Source organism: Lagopus leucura, unplaced genomic scaffold (assembly GCF_019238085.1).
Source record: "Lagopus leucura isolate 7727_CA_CO unplaced genomic scaffold, USGS_WTPT01 Super-Scaffold_100157, whole genome shotgun sequence".
Lineage (NCBI taxonomy): Eukaryota > Metazoa > Chordata > Aves > Galliformes > Phasianidae > Lagopus > Lagopus leucura.
Genome location: NW_024962334.1, coordinates 41837251 through 41856638, shown reverse-complemented (window position 1 = coordinate 41856638; position 19388 = coordinate 41837251). Strand labels below are relative to the sequence as shown.

General features: G+C 34.5%; 1 long non-coding RNA gene across 1 annotated transcript in view; it reads right to left on the bottom strand.

The window, feature by feature from the left end:
- LOC122189763 overlaps nucleotides 1-19388 on the bottom strand; it is a 134856-nt gene that overhangs the window by 98182 nt on the left and 17286 nt on the right. The gene's annotated exons all lie outside the window — the stretch shown is intronic.

Below are 19388 nucleotides of genomic sequence, written 5' to 3'. Positions count from 1 at the left end.
TTTCAGTCTATATAAATAGGAGTTGTGAATGTTCTAAAAGTAAATGAAAACAGAAATTTATCGTCTAACTGCTATAAATAAAAGGGATGATGATGTTATAATACTGATGTAAAACTCTCTTGATAAAAGGACCATGAATTATGATTGGAAAAAAGAGAAAAGGAATCATGTTTAGGAAAATTTTTAACTCTCTTAAATCCTGCAAAGGCTGTGTATCCCTTCATGAACACCTACCTCTAGTAACACAAAGCAACCTCCAATGTTTTAATTATTCATAGAAAGCATCAGAAAAATTATTATTTTCATAAAAAAAGATTACTTTTTTCCAACTTTTGCTTCAGACTAACTTTCAATCTGAAGAGTGCCTCACGTAGCTCCTGCAGAAAATTTAAGCAAATCCCAAACACTTAAAAAACACTGCCAATTCTTTGGTACTTAATACGGAGAAGCACTAAAACCTCTAGTGCACTAAATTCAGCGGAAGCTATGAATGGAACTTGGCTCTCAAATTAAGACATCTAAACCTAAGTGTCAAAATAGCGATGCCTACATACCAGTTGGTTGCCTAAGCTCCTAACGTAGATAGTAAAGACCAAAGCTAACACAGTTAGGAGGGCTATTCAGATCCCTCTGAATCAGGCACAAATTCTCATCCATCTTAATAGCTCTCTGCTTTACGGACTGCAAATTGAAGAGAAAACTGGAGTAAAACTTTGTTATTTAAATCTCTAGTCTCCTTTCAAGTGCTGTTGGTTAATGCGCCTGACCTCCAGAAAGATGTAGATCTCCTACAAGTGAAGTACCAGGAAGGTATCCTGGATAGCTATAGACATTTCCATGTTGGAAATGAATCACACTATCACAATCCTGAACGCTTACACATATAGGTCACTTATGGGCACCTATATATAAATAAATATACACATCTAAGTGGGTATCTGTGGAAGCCAAATATTATTCAAAACAGTCCTTTCCCCATCCTTACTCCCAAATGGTACTTCAGGATCAAACCCATGGAAAGAGGAGAGAAATTTAAAGACAGGAAAATATTACCATTTTAGTAGGCAGTTACTTTGATTACTACTAGTTCTTCAGTTTATATCAAGCAAACAAGAAATGCTACACCTAAACATTTCCTTCATCTACTGATAAGCCAAACTGTGCTTCAAAGACCATTCGCACACATTATAAACCAGAGAAAATGTAATCACCCACATGGAAAACTAAGAAAATAATTTATCCCACACAAGTTGTTTCAAAGAAAGATGGTATTTGATCTTCTCCTTCTCCTTCTGTGCCATCAGTTATCGCATATATGGATGCCCCATCCCTGAAGACTTTCAAGGCAAGGGTGGCTCAGGCCCTGGGCAGCCTAATCTTGCTGTGGATGTCCCTGTTCATTGCAAGGGAGCCAGACTAGAAGATCTTTAATGGTCTCTTCCAACTCTAGGGATTCTGTGAATCTATATATTACTTCAAAATAAAGAGATTTTTCTTTATTTTCTTTATTTTAAGAGAAAAATCTGCTATTATACTGACTAAAACAGTATGTATGTATGCCATGTGAAAAGAAGCATATATGTATGACTTTCTACAGGGGATTTATCTTCAAAGCAGAGTGAAATTACATAGCTTGTGGCTTAAAAATACATTATTTCTGCTTTATCTTCAATGAAGACATAGCTTAATGTAAGTAAAAGAAAGTCCTCAAGAAAAGCCTCATTAGAGAAATACATCTTCAATGTGTTAATAACGCTGTATTTTTTTAACTGAACAATCAGTGACATGATTTGTATCACAAAGTTCTCAGACAATGCATAAATTTTTCAGATGGTGACTTCCAGAAACAATACAATCAAAATTCAACCAACAGTGAATGCAATATTCTCCTGATTAAAGCTAAGAGAAATCATAACAAAATACTGAAATATCAAAACTCACAGTGAGTAGAAGTGACAAAAAACCCACATCTGTGTTTTAGGAGCATATGGCTTTTTTTTTGTTAGTTTTTAAGAGCAATGACATTTAAAGCTGCTAAGATAATATGCTCAAAATGAATTTCTTGACGTATTTATTCATAACTCAACAAAACTTGGAATTACTGTTAGAATAATAAAAAGGTTGTTTAACAACACAGTAGCTTATTTGATTAGAAAGTGGCACAAATAAGAGGGAGAAGATGCTACATACTTGGGAAGAATAACAGTGTTAGTTTAATGGCTAATAGAATCACGTATGCTGAAACATTCTTCCTGAAGTAGAACATCATTTTCATCCCTCCTGCAATATTTTTTTGTTCAAACTGCAGTGAGGTAATGGTTTCAGCAAAAAAAACAATGCAAGGGTAAAACATTTTGGTAATCCTCTAGCAGGTGAACACCATCAGGGAGGTGTCTTCACAAGGAAGACATTAATTAATTATTTTCAAGGGAATAAGGATGTTTTGCTCTTTTTTTCAGCAAGTGATACAGACATTTAGTTATACATGTGCAAAGTTATCTATATTATAAGACTTTATAAAATCAATGGACTCTGAAAGAACACTCAGACATTCTCCATGCCACAGCAATGCTGCTGTAGACATGAATAAGTGTGGGGAAAGTAAAAAGAACTGAGTGTTTGTATTAGAAACAAGCTAGTCTTAAAAAAGAATAATTTCAATATCAATTGCAACTTACCAGAAAACATATTTCAATAAAGTCTGTTGTTCTTATGCACTGATGTGCAATTCAGTGACAACTTTCATCACATACCACCAATTCTTGCCAAAAACAATAGCCCTCTTTGAGTGGTCAGAGCCAATGTCTGCTACAGAAGCACTGGAACTGTAACAGGCATTACTGCAAAGATGTTTTAGTTTTTACTTCTGTTGTTTGTTTGGTTTTTGTTTGTTTCTTTGTTTTTATGTTTTTCCTTAGAAATTGAAAGGAAGAACGTGTATTACTTAATTATTTTTAAGTGGATGGAGAAGAAGCTAGATGTGCACTGAAGTAGAATAAACCATTACAAAATGACTTCAATCTCCTTTTGAACATCCAGGATTCTCAGAATTAAAAAGCCATCCTAACTAAGCAATCTGTACTAATGTAACAAAAGCAGGTATATTCATGTGAACACTATGACCCACCTAACCACCTTCATCTTCTGTTACATACTTATTTTAGTTATTTCTACCCTCAGACTACTTTCTTTAATTTGTAAAAGATTGGAAGAATACCACATTTCCTTAATTAAAAGTATATACTGCCATAAATAAATTAAAAAAAAATTAAAATACCAAACATGACCCAGTGGAAGTGGCTTAGAAGGTCAATGTCTTCTAGAGAATTTGCAATTATAAATTTCATTACCTATTCACTAACATCCTAGCTGAAAGGAAAAAGTCAAAGCTCAACTCCAAAGGGGTAGAAATGTCTTAAGATTCAAGCAGGCTTAGAACAAGACCTTTCATACATTAAGAAATTTGGCATCACAAGCATGACTACGTAGACATTCAAGAACAGTTTCAGTGCCTCACAGTCATCCTCAGCCTTATCTCATGCATCAGACAGAAGAACAAGTGAAGGAGGCGTAACTTAAAAAAGCCATAATCAACAAATTGCTAGCCTTTCCCCCTCTCCTTCACTTTTCTGTTGATTAGGTACAGCGGCACAGTCTCTTTGGGATGAACTAAGAAGCTCAGATATCAAGCATCAAACTGGCAGAGGTGACAAAGCCACAAGAAATGAGCATTTTTCTAAAGCAGCATTTGCCATCCACATGGGATTTTTACTCAGTGCCCAAAATGCTACCAGATTGTACTCTTTAACAAACTGCATCCCATCTTCTCTTTATAAGAGAAGGCTGAAATGTCTTTCTCCAAAAAAATGCTGTCTATGCCTCGACAAAAGCTTTCTCAGTCCACATTAATTCCAAAATGCTCTCTAAAGGTGCTTGAGGAAGATCCAAGGGATTTGCTTTCACTATGACATCTTGCTTGGCCTTAAATTTAAGCAAGACACCTGTTGTAGTTAGTGAGGAATAACAGGATCCTCGAGGGAATGATACACTCGACCTATCTTAGACACCAATCATAAGTGTGATAGACATGTATGGGATACATGAGTTATAAAAGATACGGATGAAACAGACAGCTCTCATGGGATGAAATGAATTACCCTCTGGAAGCACTTATTACATTCAACTGATTGTGAAAGGAGCTGAGGTTGCCTAGCTTACACTGAAAGTATCTAAAACACAGACATGTGAGTTAGAGAAGATGAAATCCACTCTTAAGCTTAAATTTGATTACAAAGAATTGAGTTAGCTAACAAAATACTGACCATGACTGATTGGGTCTGTGCATAGAAGGACAACTCCAATTCAACACAGAACTGCAAGGCAGCTACTGTAATTAGTTGACATGGCGCTAAATACTTGTTTTTCTAAAGCATACAGTTAACTCATTTCTAACATGAGCCGAATTGTTTACCAGCCAAAAGATGTTAGTCTCAGAAATATAGGGCAATTGAGAATCTGAGTTTTATGGGGAAAAAAAAAAATTGCAATTGCAATTCCATAATGGAAACTTTTAAATACAAAATGCAAACATCGTTATAGACAAGCAAAGAACCGTTTCATTAAAAAGCATTTTAAATGGGAAATTACTTATCTTCTGATGAAGACATGAATTAGTGTTGAAATAAATTTAGAATTGCTAAACTGAACACTTCCATCAAAGCAGAACTGTGTGAATGCAAAAACTGAGGCATTTTATCACTGTAAACCAACCCACAATATTTGAAAGCTTTTCTTTAAAATAAAATGTGAAATTAGCTTCATGCCTCTTATGACACCATACAATGTATCTTGATTTTAAACAACACAGTTTTTGTTATTTTAAGGAAAGACAAGAGAGTTTATACACATATTGAAATTTCAAAACTCCAGTACAGCTTATACATATTAAGAGTTTTATGTAAAATACAGGCATGGAATTATAAAGAAACAAGTGACAGCATTAATGCATGAATGGCATTTTATGTTTTCCTGGAGATGACTAACAACCTGAATTCCTATGGAAATATAATGTGCATGACATTTTCATACCTATCCAATGAGTTCATAATGATTACTGCTATTACAATGAATACAAAATTAATGAATAATAAATTAAATCCTCACACCAAATTGATATTAGGAGCCTCTTTAAGTCATTAGTTTTTTCTAACAGTCAAGTCACAATCCATAATAACCTTCTGAGAATAACAAGTTATGGATTTAATTACAGATAAAAAGAAATGTCTTGTATTAAAAATGTGGGAAGTTATGCCCTAAAAAAATAAAAATGGAAATCAGAAAAAAATGTTCATAAACTAAAATAATAACATTAATAAAAAAGGAAATTAGAATGTCATGTTTTTACTTGCAATGCTTTTAATAGAAATATTTCAGGATTAGGTAAAAGATTAACTATTTATGAAAACTTTGATTAGTTTATGACATGTCAATTGCAGAGAAACTGTTTCATTCCTATACACTAAAATGCTGATACAGGAATTTAATTAACAGTGACAATAAATGTCATATCTAAATCTTGGAATACTCCTTTCAAAATTATGAGAAATCTAAATTACTAATGTGAATTTTTATCCATGTAATCATCCTAGAAATCTTCCTAAATAAAAGATAACTGTCAGCTCCATAAGTATATAGAATCTTGGAAATTTAAACATTTATTCATATGAAGTGTCAGGTATTTTAAGCAGGCATGTTCTACCTCTGTGTTTAACACATTCACTCCTCAGCTTTTCTGTAGACCTCCTTCAAGTCCTTGAAGGCAACTGTAAGGCAACCCCAGAGCCTTCGATTCTCCAGGCTGAATATCTCTGTCAGCCTGTCCCCATACCAGAGGTGTTTGAGCCCTCTGGTCATCCTTGTAGCTCTTTTCTCGACCCACTCCAACAACTCCATGTTCTTCTAGAGTTAAAGGAAACTTTTTTGCATTTGTACCAGATACAATACCCGTGTTTTGTTGTGGATTGGTGTTTTTTTTTTTCATTTAATATTTTTACAGAAGTGGAGAATAGAAATCTCACAAAATTCCTTGTATTGTTTTCTCATTGATGTTCAGGCATAAAAAAAAAGTTGAGAATCATACAGAAAAGGACATACTGCATTTAAAAATGCAGACAGTGATGTTTTGTTAGCGTTGATTTCTACATCAATTACTATACTGGTTGCTGTAGCCATGTTTTATCTCCAGCAGTGTTATTAAGAAAAACACTCGGGAAATTCAGACCCAAGTTGTTTCACTATTATTTTCCTTTACAAGTATTACCTCTTAAATGAGATGTTGAAAGACTGCATTATCTAATTTTAATATGTCTGAGTATCAACACAGAGAACCTCTCCCACATAACTGCCTGCCTATGGGTAAGGCTTGGCCAACAACAGAAATTTGCACATCTCCATAAGCATCTACCACAAACTCAATTTTCCATCTTGTGACACTAATGACTAAAAAACATTTGATGAACATGTGTGAATTTCTTACGTTTATACAGAAGAGGAACTAGGGAGGTACAGGATATTCAGCAACCATAGCAATACATTCTGTGAAAAACTGGTAATGATAATTATAGCCATTACCAGGTATGCACTAAGAGCCAAACAGAAGCTATTCCTAAGAGCACCAAAATTTGGAAATGAAAGTGAAAGCAAGCCATGGGCTGTGTGCTGTGTTACTAACCATTCTGTCTTCATACCTTTCATTTACGCTTTTTTCTTCATGAAGAAATCCGAGATTTAAGCATCTTTTTGTATGAGGAGCCTCAGATTCCTACTGCCTTCTGTCTAAAGTAAAGATTTATTTAACTGTATGGCAGTACTCCACTAACTTTGTTTAAAACTCTTAAGGGTAATTTATAATTCATTTTGATACATAAGTCCCTACACATAAATATGATTGTTTGAAGCGTGACATATCTAAAAGACAAAATTGGAGTTCTTAAGTTCTCTGAGAGTCTTTACCTACAAGCAATGCACCAAGAAACCAATATAACATGAAAGATGGATGCATTTATTCACTCTGGCATAGTACCAGAGAAACTAGAGCAGTATGTTAAAAAAATATATACAAATATGCTAAATGCTTCATCACTAGTTCAATAAAAAGAAAAAAGGATCAGCTTCCTCATCCATACTGTCACTTTTGGAAACAGTTATCTGTACCTCTGATACTCGAAGCTTCTCACATCACTCAGTTTTCAGTTCTTTTTTCATCCACTCTGCTGATTTCAGATTTTTAGTTATACTATGAGAGCTCTGTTGCCAGGGAAAATGAATGACGGAAAGAATATGAGAAAAGGGACCAAAAAGGAAAAGCAGAATCACAGGGGACATAGAATACCATTAAATCATTAGAATTCATCCATGTTTAAATCACATAAATCAAGAGGGTCAATTGATCCTTTACCAGGTACCTTAACAAAGCATTAACTTGCGACCAAATAATAATTCTTACTGCATTTTCTTAATGTTTATAAAAAGCAGAGTACTGGGAGCTATGACGATAATAAAAAGTTTACTAGCTTAAAATGTCACCTAACTTTGTAAGCATTATGCCCTAACATAAGTGGTTTCACAGTAAGAAGGTTTCTTAATTTGAAATGCATTAAAAATAATATTAAAATACTTTTAATTTAACAGAAAACAATGCTATAACTTGGTTGAATTCTCAGTTGTTAAGTGGAAATAACTCTTGTTTGAACATGTCAATCTGTTTTGCAGCCAAGAGTAGTAACTACACTCAGTGTGGCTGATTTTAGCTGCACATTCCCCATTAATGTTAATGTGAGTTTCACAACTATATGGCTGCACATGGGTAGAGAATATACCCTCAAGTTATTAAATGGCAGTGAAAGAAGAGAATGAATACATGATGATTCCCCTGAAGAGGAAAAATGCCAGAGATCGAAACATCATAAAGAGTCATAAAATACGCAAAATCGGCTCAGAGAATGAAGGATAGAGGGAATAGAGGGGGGGGGGGAAAAAAAAAAAAGAAAGAAAGAAAGAAAGAAAAGAGCATTTTCTTGTTACTTTTGGGAGGTCCTGCAAAGATTTGCCTCCTTTACAAAGTTTACCATAAATTCCAGAAGAAATTAGCACCCCCTATTTTCTCAGTTAATGTCTATGTTCCAGATGGATCCATTGTTTCTTTAGACCTAGATCTAAATCTTTAACTTTTTTTTTTTGCTGTTTAGCTGTATGCTCTGAATTGCATATAAAGTGAAAAAGTATTACAGCATTGCACCCCTGTGACTCATCTTTGCTGCTGACAGTTCAACAGTTTGTCTGGCAGAGCTGATTAAGGCTGAAAACAACAGCAAAAAAATGGCCCCTATTAACAGCTACTACAGTGAGGTTCCTGCCCAGCTCCAACTGCAACCACTGAAATACTGTGCCCTTATCTTCCTAGGTTTAGACTGAGGATTAAGTAATCAAATTCTGGCCTGCATTCCAATGATACATATTAGTCTGCTGAAAGTCATTACTTTTTGAAGTTTTGCATTTTTTTGCTTTACATTTGGCAAAAATTTCCTGAAAGGCTCTCATATATAAACTACTTCACATTAAGAAGCAAACTTAGAGGAGATGAACAGTTAAGTATATGTATAATCAATGAAGGCTTAGGGTCATAGCTGGGGCTTGGGAGGATTGTTGAACACTTTGTACCTCCATGAAAAGCCCCCTGTTTATCTCTTTCTGCCATTATACACAGACACCGCTGCACAAATAGCACAGTAAGAAGAGAAAAGTCAATATTACCTCAGCCTGATCACAATAGGAGTACGAAGACATGAAAAAGTAGTCAGCACTTGACAAAAAATATATGAGAGTTGCTGGCCCATAATGTCAAATGCTAAATCCACCATAGACTCCTGATGCCTTTTGACTTCCATCTGCTCGTGCTGATGAAATATGGACCGCATAGGCAACCCTTTCCCAGCACTGACACCACCATAGCATGGTTCACCACAGTGAAACAGTGGATGACTCCACTGGTGCAGATTTTTAGAGGTGCAGTACGCAGGCTCTTGTTCATCGCTGGTAAAAATGGACAGCTAAAGGTGATGACTGTGTTGAAAAGTAGTGTTTTGTTGCTGAGAATTTGCTCTATGAAATAGTGTTGTTGCACTCTCTGTATCCATTGCAGTCTCCATGGTAATAAATACGAGGCATTACTTTCAGAGCAGCCTACGTACTTTTTAAAGAGAGTAATTATTTTCATAATTATTTTAATATGAACACTTTTTTTAAGTGTAGTTTAAACACCAAAGTGCTTTCTTAGTTTAAAATACAATACAGGAACTCATTCGTAAAGTATTGCTCAGTTAAGTGAAATTGATACATCTGGTAAGAAAAAATAGGAGGTTTTTTTACGTACACTGAATTTTTCCATGTGAAATTTACTGCAAAATTCTACAGCCCAGTCTAGTTCAACAGATACATTTTTTCTTTTGGTTTTCTTTGATTTTCCTTAGATGAACAATATTTTTAAAATTCAGACTAAAAATATTAGCATTATGCATCTCTGTTTGTATGCCTAATTACAAAGACACACATATAATGTACACACACCTTCATATGCATCCATACAGTGCCAGACATATGTATATATGCATATAAAAATATGTTACATTTATACCACAATACCAGTTTTTTCCTTTTTCTCCAATTTCACATGGTATGCTTACGCCTAGGTGCACTTTTAGCCAATTTGGTAAACTATGATAAATGAAATTACTTTGTATTATTAGTTCACTTCTACTCAGAACCAAAATACAGTGAAAACTGGTTTCCACAACTTCTAATTACAAAACATTATCTACCTGAGTCTTCCCCAGCTGAGCAGATTAGCATAGATCTTCTCTGCTGACAGCTTTGACCTTCACTCCAACAAACACTTGTCAAAATGCCAAAAGTAATTACCTGGCTGTTTAGGAAGGAGTAATGGAGTGTAGCTACCTACCTTTTCCTGTTACTGATCTAAGATGTCTATAAAACTTTGCCAAGAAGCATCTTCTGGATTTTGGCTTGCACGTTTGTTTCTCATCTTCCTTCCTTTTTCTTTTTTCTCTCTCCTTTTCAATTCCTTCCTTTCTTTCTTATTTTTAATAGCTTATCAAATATCATCTATATGATCTCTGGCCAACCAACCCCATCACCATTCTGGAGAATGAACTAAATAAGCCACTCGATAGATCATTCTACCAAAATGATTTTATGATTGCTGTCACCCCGATTTTGTTAGAGTGATGCGACCAGGAAAAAAAAACAACAAAAAGGCAGAAAAGCAGCGGCATGGGAATAAATTAAAATTATTCAGTAATAGAAGACCATACTGTTTATCCTCTGAACTATGTTTTAGAAAATCATTATGTTACAGCTTTTTTTTCCCCCCATATTATAGACTTATAAACAAGAAAACAGAGGCAAAGAGAATTTACATGCACTTAATGAGAATTTGTAGCTAGATTAAATCTAGCATGTCTTTTGACTTTAGCCACCAAAAAGCCATACAACCTCTCGTAATCTGGAACATTTAAATTTATAGAATATATTTTTGAAAGAACAAAGAGAAATATCATGTTTTCCTGAAGACTGGATAATACTAGAAAGATTTAATTGTTTTCAAATTATTAAAATGGTCATTATTCCTGCACATAATTTTCACCATAATAAATAACAAATGAAAAAAAAAAAAAAAAGAAAGAAACATTTCCTCCAAATAAAAAACGAGATTGAAAATATAAATGTGATTCTCTCTTATCTTACACGCCAGAAAACACACACCTCATGGACATGCAATCAGCTGCCTTGAAGTCACAGTATTGCCTAACAACTCCGTGGGCCATGCATATCAGGTGGCAGCAGCAGCTGCTGAAGTACACTTCAATCCACAGGAGAAAGACTGCTCCAAAAGAAGGCACTATTGAAGCACAGGACTGAAATCTGCTGATCACTGTGCCCTTGTGAGTACAAATGCAGCAAACTTCTCTTCACAAACTCTCCAAAAGCTCTCAAATAATTCTTGTCCCACTGTCAAGAGCTCATTATTTCCTCTCTCAGGTACATTCCCATACAAGTTATCAGTAGCAGAAGATCATGCAAGGGGCTGTTTTCAAGGCAGATAACGCGAGACTCTGCTGGGCCTCCAAACTAAGCGGTCAGGCAAAAATCCTGCACCTGCCCTTTCATCCCAGGTCATGTTTGTGCCTCCTTCCCAAGATGTTATCCCAAAATAAATTGTGCTCTACCATGAGAACATATTGCTACCAGCTTTGGGTCAGCCAACCCTGCCCTTTGCTACCAAAGCGCAGTGCTTCTGGAGAAGTGCTTTTCCACGTTATTACCTTTCTCCAAAAAAAAGGGACGAGTGCCTGATTTTTAGATGATTCTGCACGTATTGTGTTCTTTTCTTGTGCTTTAAATAACAGTTATTTTTCAAAGAACCCTGTAGTACTGCTCTACCTTTTTTTTTTTTTTTTTTTTTTTTTTTTTAACATTTGGCTGATAGGAAAGCCATCACTTATAATCACAAGATTGCTAATCATCCAATTTCAACAACTAAAAATAGGATATTTAGTTACATCAGATAAAGAAAATTTTCCCACTAAAGTATCTGGTATGACTGTCCTCTGTTCAATTTGATGCCTACTGTTTATATGCATGTACAATTTAAAATGATTAAGTTTATCTTGTTCTGCATTTTGAAAAGTTATAATCAACCTGTCTAATGGCTGCAAAATCTTCTGACTGCTCTTTTTTTTTCAGGTTAAGGTTAGGCTAAAATACTACCTGACCTGAATTTAACTCCCCTATTTATAATTACCTAAAAAGGTACTTATTTATGAAAAAGATATCTGCCTACCTATAGATTAGCTAGCTACATAGCTTTCCTTACCAGGTTTCTTCTTAGTGTATCATTTCTAAATAATGTCTTTAAATATACTTATGATCTGCTGGTAACAAATATAGTTTCTTAAGTGTACTGCACACGAATATGTAACACTTTATTGAAGTACTATAATGTTAAAAGATGTCTGGAATTGCAAGCATTATTATTGACTATGCCATATTACATATATATTTCTATTTTCCTGGGGAGTGTGTAGCTTATCATAGAAGCGTTAAATAAAATAGCAGCAATTTTGCCAAATAATATGATGAAATATGACATTAAACTGGTTGGTTTGGGCTTGGAGAATTTTGCTTGCTATTCTATGAATCATAATGTAACTTAGTTCTCAAATGTTCTCGGGTCAAGACATTTTGCTACCATGTTCACACTTTGACCCCATAGTATTGCTGCTATACAGAAAAAAATAAAAGGACAAAACTCAACCATATTATTCCAATGACCCATTCTCAGTACTAGGGTCTCCACAGTATTTGTTTCTTGATTTATACCAGCTGAGAACAGTCCTTTTAAAAATTACATGTCTGTTTACAATATCTGTGAAAATAAATACATTGTGACTAATTCATCCTCTGTTACAAGCTGACTGCAGGAATTTGATTATTTAAAAATATTACACAAAGCAATATTTACCAAACTCAAAACCTTTGTAAATTTGCTTAATAATAAATTAATTTTGAATTCTTAAAGAGCTTTCAGAAGGTTACCCTTGGACACTGAGAATGAAGGAAAGTTAGGCTGGTGAAAAGATGGTTTGCACTGGAAGATTATGAGATCTAGAAACAGAAAAATATTTTTGAGTATGTTACCAAGGAGGGACTGCAGGAAGATCCTGCAAGTTTCCTGCACTAAATTCTACAATAAATATCCCTGGATTTTTTTATTATCTGCTGATATGACTATCACCAACATCTATACATCAATCCATTTTTTTCCTTAAACGTAGAGACAGCCTATAATAACGGTTTAAGTAAATGCCTAACTTCTATGCAACTGTAACTGAGCTAGATGAATTCTATTCCACAATGCATTAACTTATATTATACATTATTTAAAGAGGGCTGTTTAAAAAAGTCAGCTTACAATCATTATTAACCTTTAAACTGATATAAATTAGAACTACAGAGAACTAATTTTTTACCTACCTTCATAGGCCTGACTACAGGTTGTAGAGAAAGCAACCAGTGGAAACATGAGTAGCTGTAAATCAGTCTTTGCAGCTACATGTTCTTCTAAGCATCAGTTCTGCTTACCTTTGTACCTTTGATAGACCTGTTTAGTTCAGGCATCAACTATCAGACTCTAAGTATCAATATATGTACTACATCAACAGCATGCTTGTTTTCATCTTCGTCCATTACTAACTTGATAATCTTTTATGAGAGAGTCTTTAGTAAGAGGGAACAGAATACGATGAGGGGAATTACCACTACTATAACTGAAGGACAAAGGCTACATAACACTACTTGGCTCTTGGTTTTTTCTCCCCAGTCTGTAAGACACTTATCTAGCTCCAGAGTTCCCAGCAGCTAAGAAGCTTTGTGAAGTGTCATGCTGGAATGATAGCACTTTGCACAGTGAACATAATGAAGGTCTCTGTTACAACCAAAAGTGGACTTAAAGAATCTAGTTTCAAAGTAAAAAGATTTCTTTTTGAATTAAGATACTTCTCAACTATTCTTAGATGAGAAGTGTATTTCAAAAGAAAAAAAACACCTACTCTAATTACAGTAACGACCATCACTGTTAGAAGGAAGCCACTGGGCAACTCTATCCATGGCTAGGGGTTGGAACTAGATGATTTTAAGGTCTCTTCCAATGCAAGCCATTTTATGATTCTGTGATTTTACAATTCTGTGATAATTAAAGATGTTTTCTCTTGTTTAGGACTGAGGCACAAATCATACTACCTGTTAAAACTGCTAAAACTCATTCCAGGATAAAGAGGATATTGGCTGTCATATTTGTAACATTTTTCATTAGAAGAACAAGGTGGCAAGGAAATTATAACCATATCAGATATTTGATAACAGAGGAGATTCTGAATATACTTCAAAAATATAATGACATTCTATATTCAACACTGGAAGAATTTGAGGAAAATACTTCAGATAGATTTGATGATACAGTAGGTAAACGGGAATTGATCCACTACAGAGAGGCTAAGAGGTGAAAAAAGACAATGTGGACTAAGGAGATTTGAGCAGAAGAAATCAGGTTTTGATTCAACAGACTTAAGAGAGCTAGCAATAAAAAAGAGCTGTCAAAACTTTACTTTTCGCATTAAAGACCAAAGAATTGTAATTCACCTTAAACCAGGGCAGCAGCAAATGAAATCAGCTGGACCTCACAGCCTCCTGGCTACGTAGTCCAAAGTTTCTGACACTGAAACTGTCAGTTCACTTCAAAGATGAACTTCAAATTATTCATAGACACACTCTCTCTTATCATCTCAGACAGAAAGATATCTAATTACATGATCTACAAAAATCCAGAGAGGGAAAAATTCAACCGCAGGCTTTCATCTTCCTCCACTCATTTTATTACAGCTGAATTATGAATCTTATTGTTGAAGATTTACTCCTCATTGTCCTGCTGTTCCTATTTCTATCTCCTTTCTCTACATGTATGCATTCTTTATGTATGTCTTTATACATAGATTTATTACGTGAAGATACAAAGTTATATTATATGAAAATATAGTTCTCTCTGAATGCCTCATAGAAAACATTTTTTTCTAATGATGCACAATAATATAAAGCTATTGTGTTTTTATCAGCAATGCTGGTATGGTCAGTACTTATTGGCTAGAGAAAAAACTGACTCCCAGGAGCATTTCTGGGATTAAAAGACAATCAATTTAAGTAGCATACCAGAACCTAATCAATTGATTCTGTGATGATAGGTAAATTATCTTCTCTACTTTGCTAAATTTCAGACTGTGAAATTTATTATATTATGCTGTAAAATACCACTTCCCCCAGCCAATACAAAGAGAACTATATTTCATGACTAGAATGAAAACAAGAGAATATTCATATAAAATAATTTGTAATATTTTAGACTTACATCAAATTTGCTAGAAAGTTGAAATGTATGTTTCAATTATGCTAAAGGCTAAAACTACCAACTGCTGCAAACAGCTAAAAATGAGTGCATCTTCGGTACAAACCAATCATTTGTACTTCCACAGTTAATTCTTTAAAAATATATTTGTAATAAATCTTTGTATGACTGAATTTATAAGGAAATTATACAAATTGATACAAATTGGAGTAGAATGAGGCATAAGTACCTTCAACAATCAAGTCCAGGGTCACTAACATGACAGGTCATTTAGTCATCCTGATTAAGATTAAAACTATGACATTTTGGATCACGCTAAATCAATGAGACGGCATTAGCTTAAATCACTAGACAAGGTAAGTTAACTCTAAGAGCTTTGAAATACTGTTTTCACATCAAAAGTATTGTTTAATGCTAAAAGCTAACGATCCTATTTTGGTTGTTTAGAGCTGATAATATTAGCAAAAATAATGATCTTCAATATCAAAAATTCTTTACAATATTTGTTGCCAGGGATGTTTCTCAACAGTTGAGACAATGACCAAAATTTGTAGATGCTGAATCTCAAAATCCATAGTTTTTTATAAATGCAGTCGTCTGCAGGCGTTTAAAATGTTAAGGACTTCTATCTACATGCAATTATTCATTCTAATACTTTGCAGACAGGATCTTTATTCAAATTCACTTGTTATATAGTAAAAATGATACAGTGTTTTTGCTCTCACCATCCCTGCGTATTAATGCTCCAATTTTCTGCAGAATTAGAAAGGTGGCAGATAAATACTTTTTAGACAAGAAGGTTGTATCATTCAGCAACTCACTCCTTAAGTCAAGATCAATGGTTGCTCTCAAGTCATGCAATTTTTGAAAATCCTGGTTTTACCTTTAAGACAACAGCAATCTAAAGAAACATAAATCAACAGCCCAATAAATGAATTCTAGATATTCTATTTTCATAATCCCTCTTTTTTATAAAAAAGTGAAAATTTGTGACTTGTTTTAACAGTGCATATCACAAAGTATCTTAGATCCAAAAATCTGTACACCAGACCTGCTAATTCCTCAATATCTGCTTATACATTGCCTTTCACTGTACTTACAGTTCCCCCTCCCAAATATGCCAATGCTATGCATACATCACTTTGCTCTTCAACAATTTTTTTAACATCTCAGATGTTGCCTCTTCATGCAACACCAAACAAAGCAGAAGCATGATTCTTACTTGACAAAGGCTACAGTCACACATAAGAAAATGACTGTGCAGGGTTTTTCTGTCCTCCATCCCTTTTTCACTTTTTCATAGTCATCCTATGCTAAAATTCTGTATTTGGAAACTTCAGAAGTTTCCTCTTTTCTAATTATCACTGTTACTTTAAACGTCTTTGCATTTATCTCTGTTATTCAGGTTACCTATTAAACTGTACACATTTGAATTCACTGCTCATTACTGTAGTGACTATATGGCAATTTTACATAAATAGAATTATCTTCCTGCTAGTTATTCTTTACGAGATTTCTTCTAACCTTTAAACTGAAGAGAAATGAAATCCATACTCATTTGTCTAAATGATGTCATGTGCCAAATGCAATTACTCCTAGAACAGGTCTTCTATGTCTAGAGAAAGTTTATTTCATCAAAATGTTGCGATGCACCATTGAGTCTGGCTTATTAACCAGAAAGAGGTCATAGGACAGTTACACTATGCAAGATTTGTTCTATATTATGAGCATCAAACTGTGCAAAACTGGCAGCACATTGGCAGTTCAGCTCTGTAGTGAAAAAACGAAGGTATTGTTAATTGTATTTTGCATAGCCTGCGAGAGTAAGATATACAGAAGTTTAAATTATTCTCCTTTTAGATTTCCCATAGAATTGTGTAGCTCTAAAAAGTGCAAAACAGTAAAAACATTTACGAAGAATAGGGACTGTGAGATTCCAGATAAAATATCTAACCAGCAAGAACATGGACTTTGGAAAGCTTTTCTCTCCTAAGTGTGGGTCTTCTGCATACGAAGAAGAATGGATCTCAAAGACCAGGAAAATACAGTAAACCACTTTTATCACTATAACTTCCTATCTTTGAATTTCAGTAGATATTCTACATCATCCATCTGTTTTCAAAGTTTCTGTGAGTCCCACGCCTTCTCTAACCTGTATATTTGTGAAACTCCACAGGGGAGAATGGAAAACTTTAACATAGTTCTCTGTGTTTAAACAATGAAAATAAAGGATGTAATTTATCCATTTTGATTACAAAAATATATTCTACACAAATAGTAAGAGCTAAGTGCTGCACAGAGCATGTTGCTATGGATAGTAATGAAATAAGAAGTTACTACAAAAGCTGCAGAAATAGATTCCTTTCTGCAAAACTGGATAATTTACATTCCCATAATTACTGTGGCATCTGAGTACCTCAATTTCTAAATTTGTTTAGTTTCAATCTAAGGATGGACAGTGAAATTCTTCTGTCAGTTACGTCTACTCATTTTCTGTAAGCAAGATGGAGTAACATATTTACCTGGGCCTCCCCTGGCAATATTCACTGATTTACTCCACATTACTTTCCTTTGTTAAATTCTATTCATTAATTATTTATTTATTAATTTATCTTCTAAAACTTCTAATTACAGCCAAAGCCTGAAAAAAATCTTATGTAAGTACATACTGCTGTTGCTCTAACTTCTAAATTTGATTTTGGCTTTAAAGATTTGCAAGTGAAAAAAAGTTTGCTTAAAATAAGTGATCTGATTTACAAGCACACTGTCAGACTACTGCATCTTTATTCATTAGTTAGAAAAGGAGGAGATACTTTTTAATTTAGAATGTTTGACTCCTGGACATATATATAATTTATTTTTGTTATCATTTTTATTATTATTATTTTGCTAAAAGGCAAATACAGATTTAGTTATAAAAAATACGGTTATACTTGGTGACATACTGACAGGAGTTGATGTAAGACTCCTACGAATGTTCTTCTGCAGCAATCAAAACCTGAAAATTTTAATGCACTAAACAAACTGAAGTTAGGAAATGCATGGAATATGAATATTATAGTAGGTAAAATACAATTTAAATGATTAAAATGAGCTGGTGAGTCTGTAGTACTGCCTCTTGCCTCCATGACCCCCTAACTTGTCAGAAATCTTTAAGGTAAAGAAGGTGAAAAAAACTACTTTGATCCCAGTGGGAAGAAAAAACTAATGATACTTCCTCTGTTTTCCCGAAATAAACTATTTATAACATTTACAACTGCATCTTAATGTATTCTAATATATCTTGAATATCCCCAAGGAAGGAGACTCCACAACTTCTCTGGGGCAACCTGGTCCAGTGCTCCATCACTCTTACTGAAAAGAAGTTCTTCTTTTGTATGGAAACTCCTGTGTTCAAGTTTTAGGCAATTTCTCCCTATTGCTAGGCACCATGAAGAAGAGCCTGGCCTAATCCATTTGCCTCCCATCTCTCTTTAGATGTTTATAAAAATTTATCTGATCCCCTTTCAGTCTTCTTCTCTCCAGGCTGAACGGATCCAGGTTACTCATACGGAAGTTCCTCCAGACCCTTTATCATCTTTGTTGCCCTTTGGTGGGCTTCTAGGAGATCTCCGGCCTTTTTGATCTGGAGAGCCCAGAACTTGACACAGTAGTCTAAATGTGAGCTCACCAGGGCGTACTATAGAGGGTGGATCACCTTCCTCTACCAGCTGGCCATGCTCTTTTTAATGCACCCCAAGGATACCATTGGCTTTCTTGACCACAAGGGCACACTGCTTGTCCACCAGAACACCCAGGTCCTTCTCTGCAGAGCTCCTCTCCAGCAGATCATCCCCTAATTTGTACTGATGCTTGTGGTTATTCTCTTATAGACACTTTGAAAATAGATTCTTGATCCTACAGAGTCCTGGCTGAATTCATCCATAGGGAAGTAGAGGTTGTTAATGGACAGTTTTGGGCTCCCAGTGGTTTTCTAAATGAACTTCTTTTTGTTTCTATTTGTAAGCAATATTGCAACTTGTTTGTTTATCATTTTTAAAAGCTATCAATTAGGTAATTTGGAAACAAATCAGTTATCAATTGAGTTATTTTACATAAATGATTTCTTTCAGTCAACAACTCCTCCATAATATAGTTGACAGCCAAGTTGATTAGAAGCCAAGAGCAGTCCTTAGAACAGTGGTATTTATTCAGATGCAGTTTAGTTCCAGATATTCAGTATTTACTCAGGATTAATGGGTCAGGAAAATTGCATAAACACTGCATCAACAAAGATATATATATTTATATCTTCTTTTGATCTGTCAGTTAAGGCTAAGACAATACCTTTTTTTTCTTCTTCTGAAGGTATCAGAAA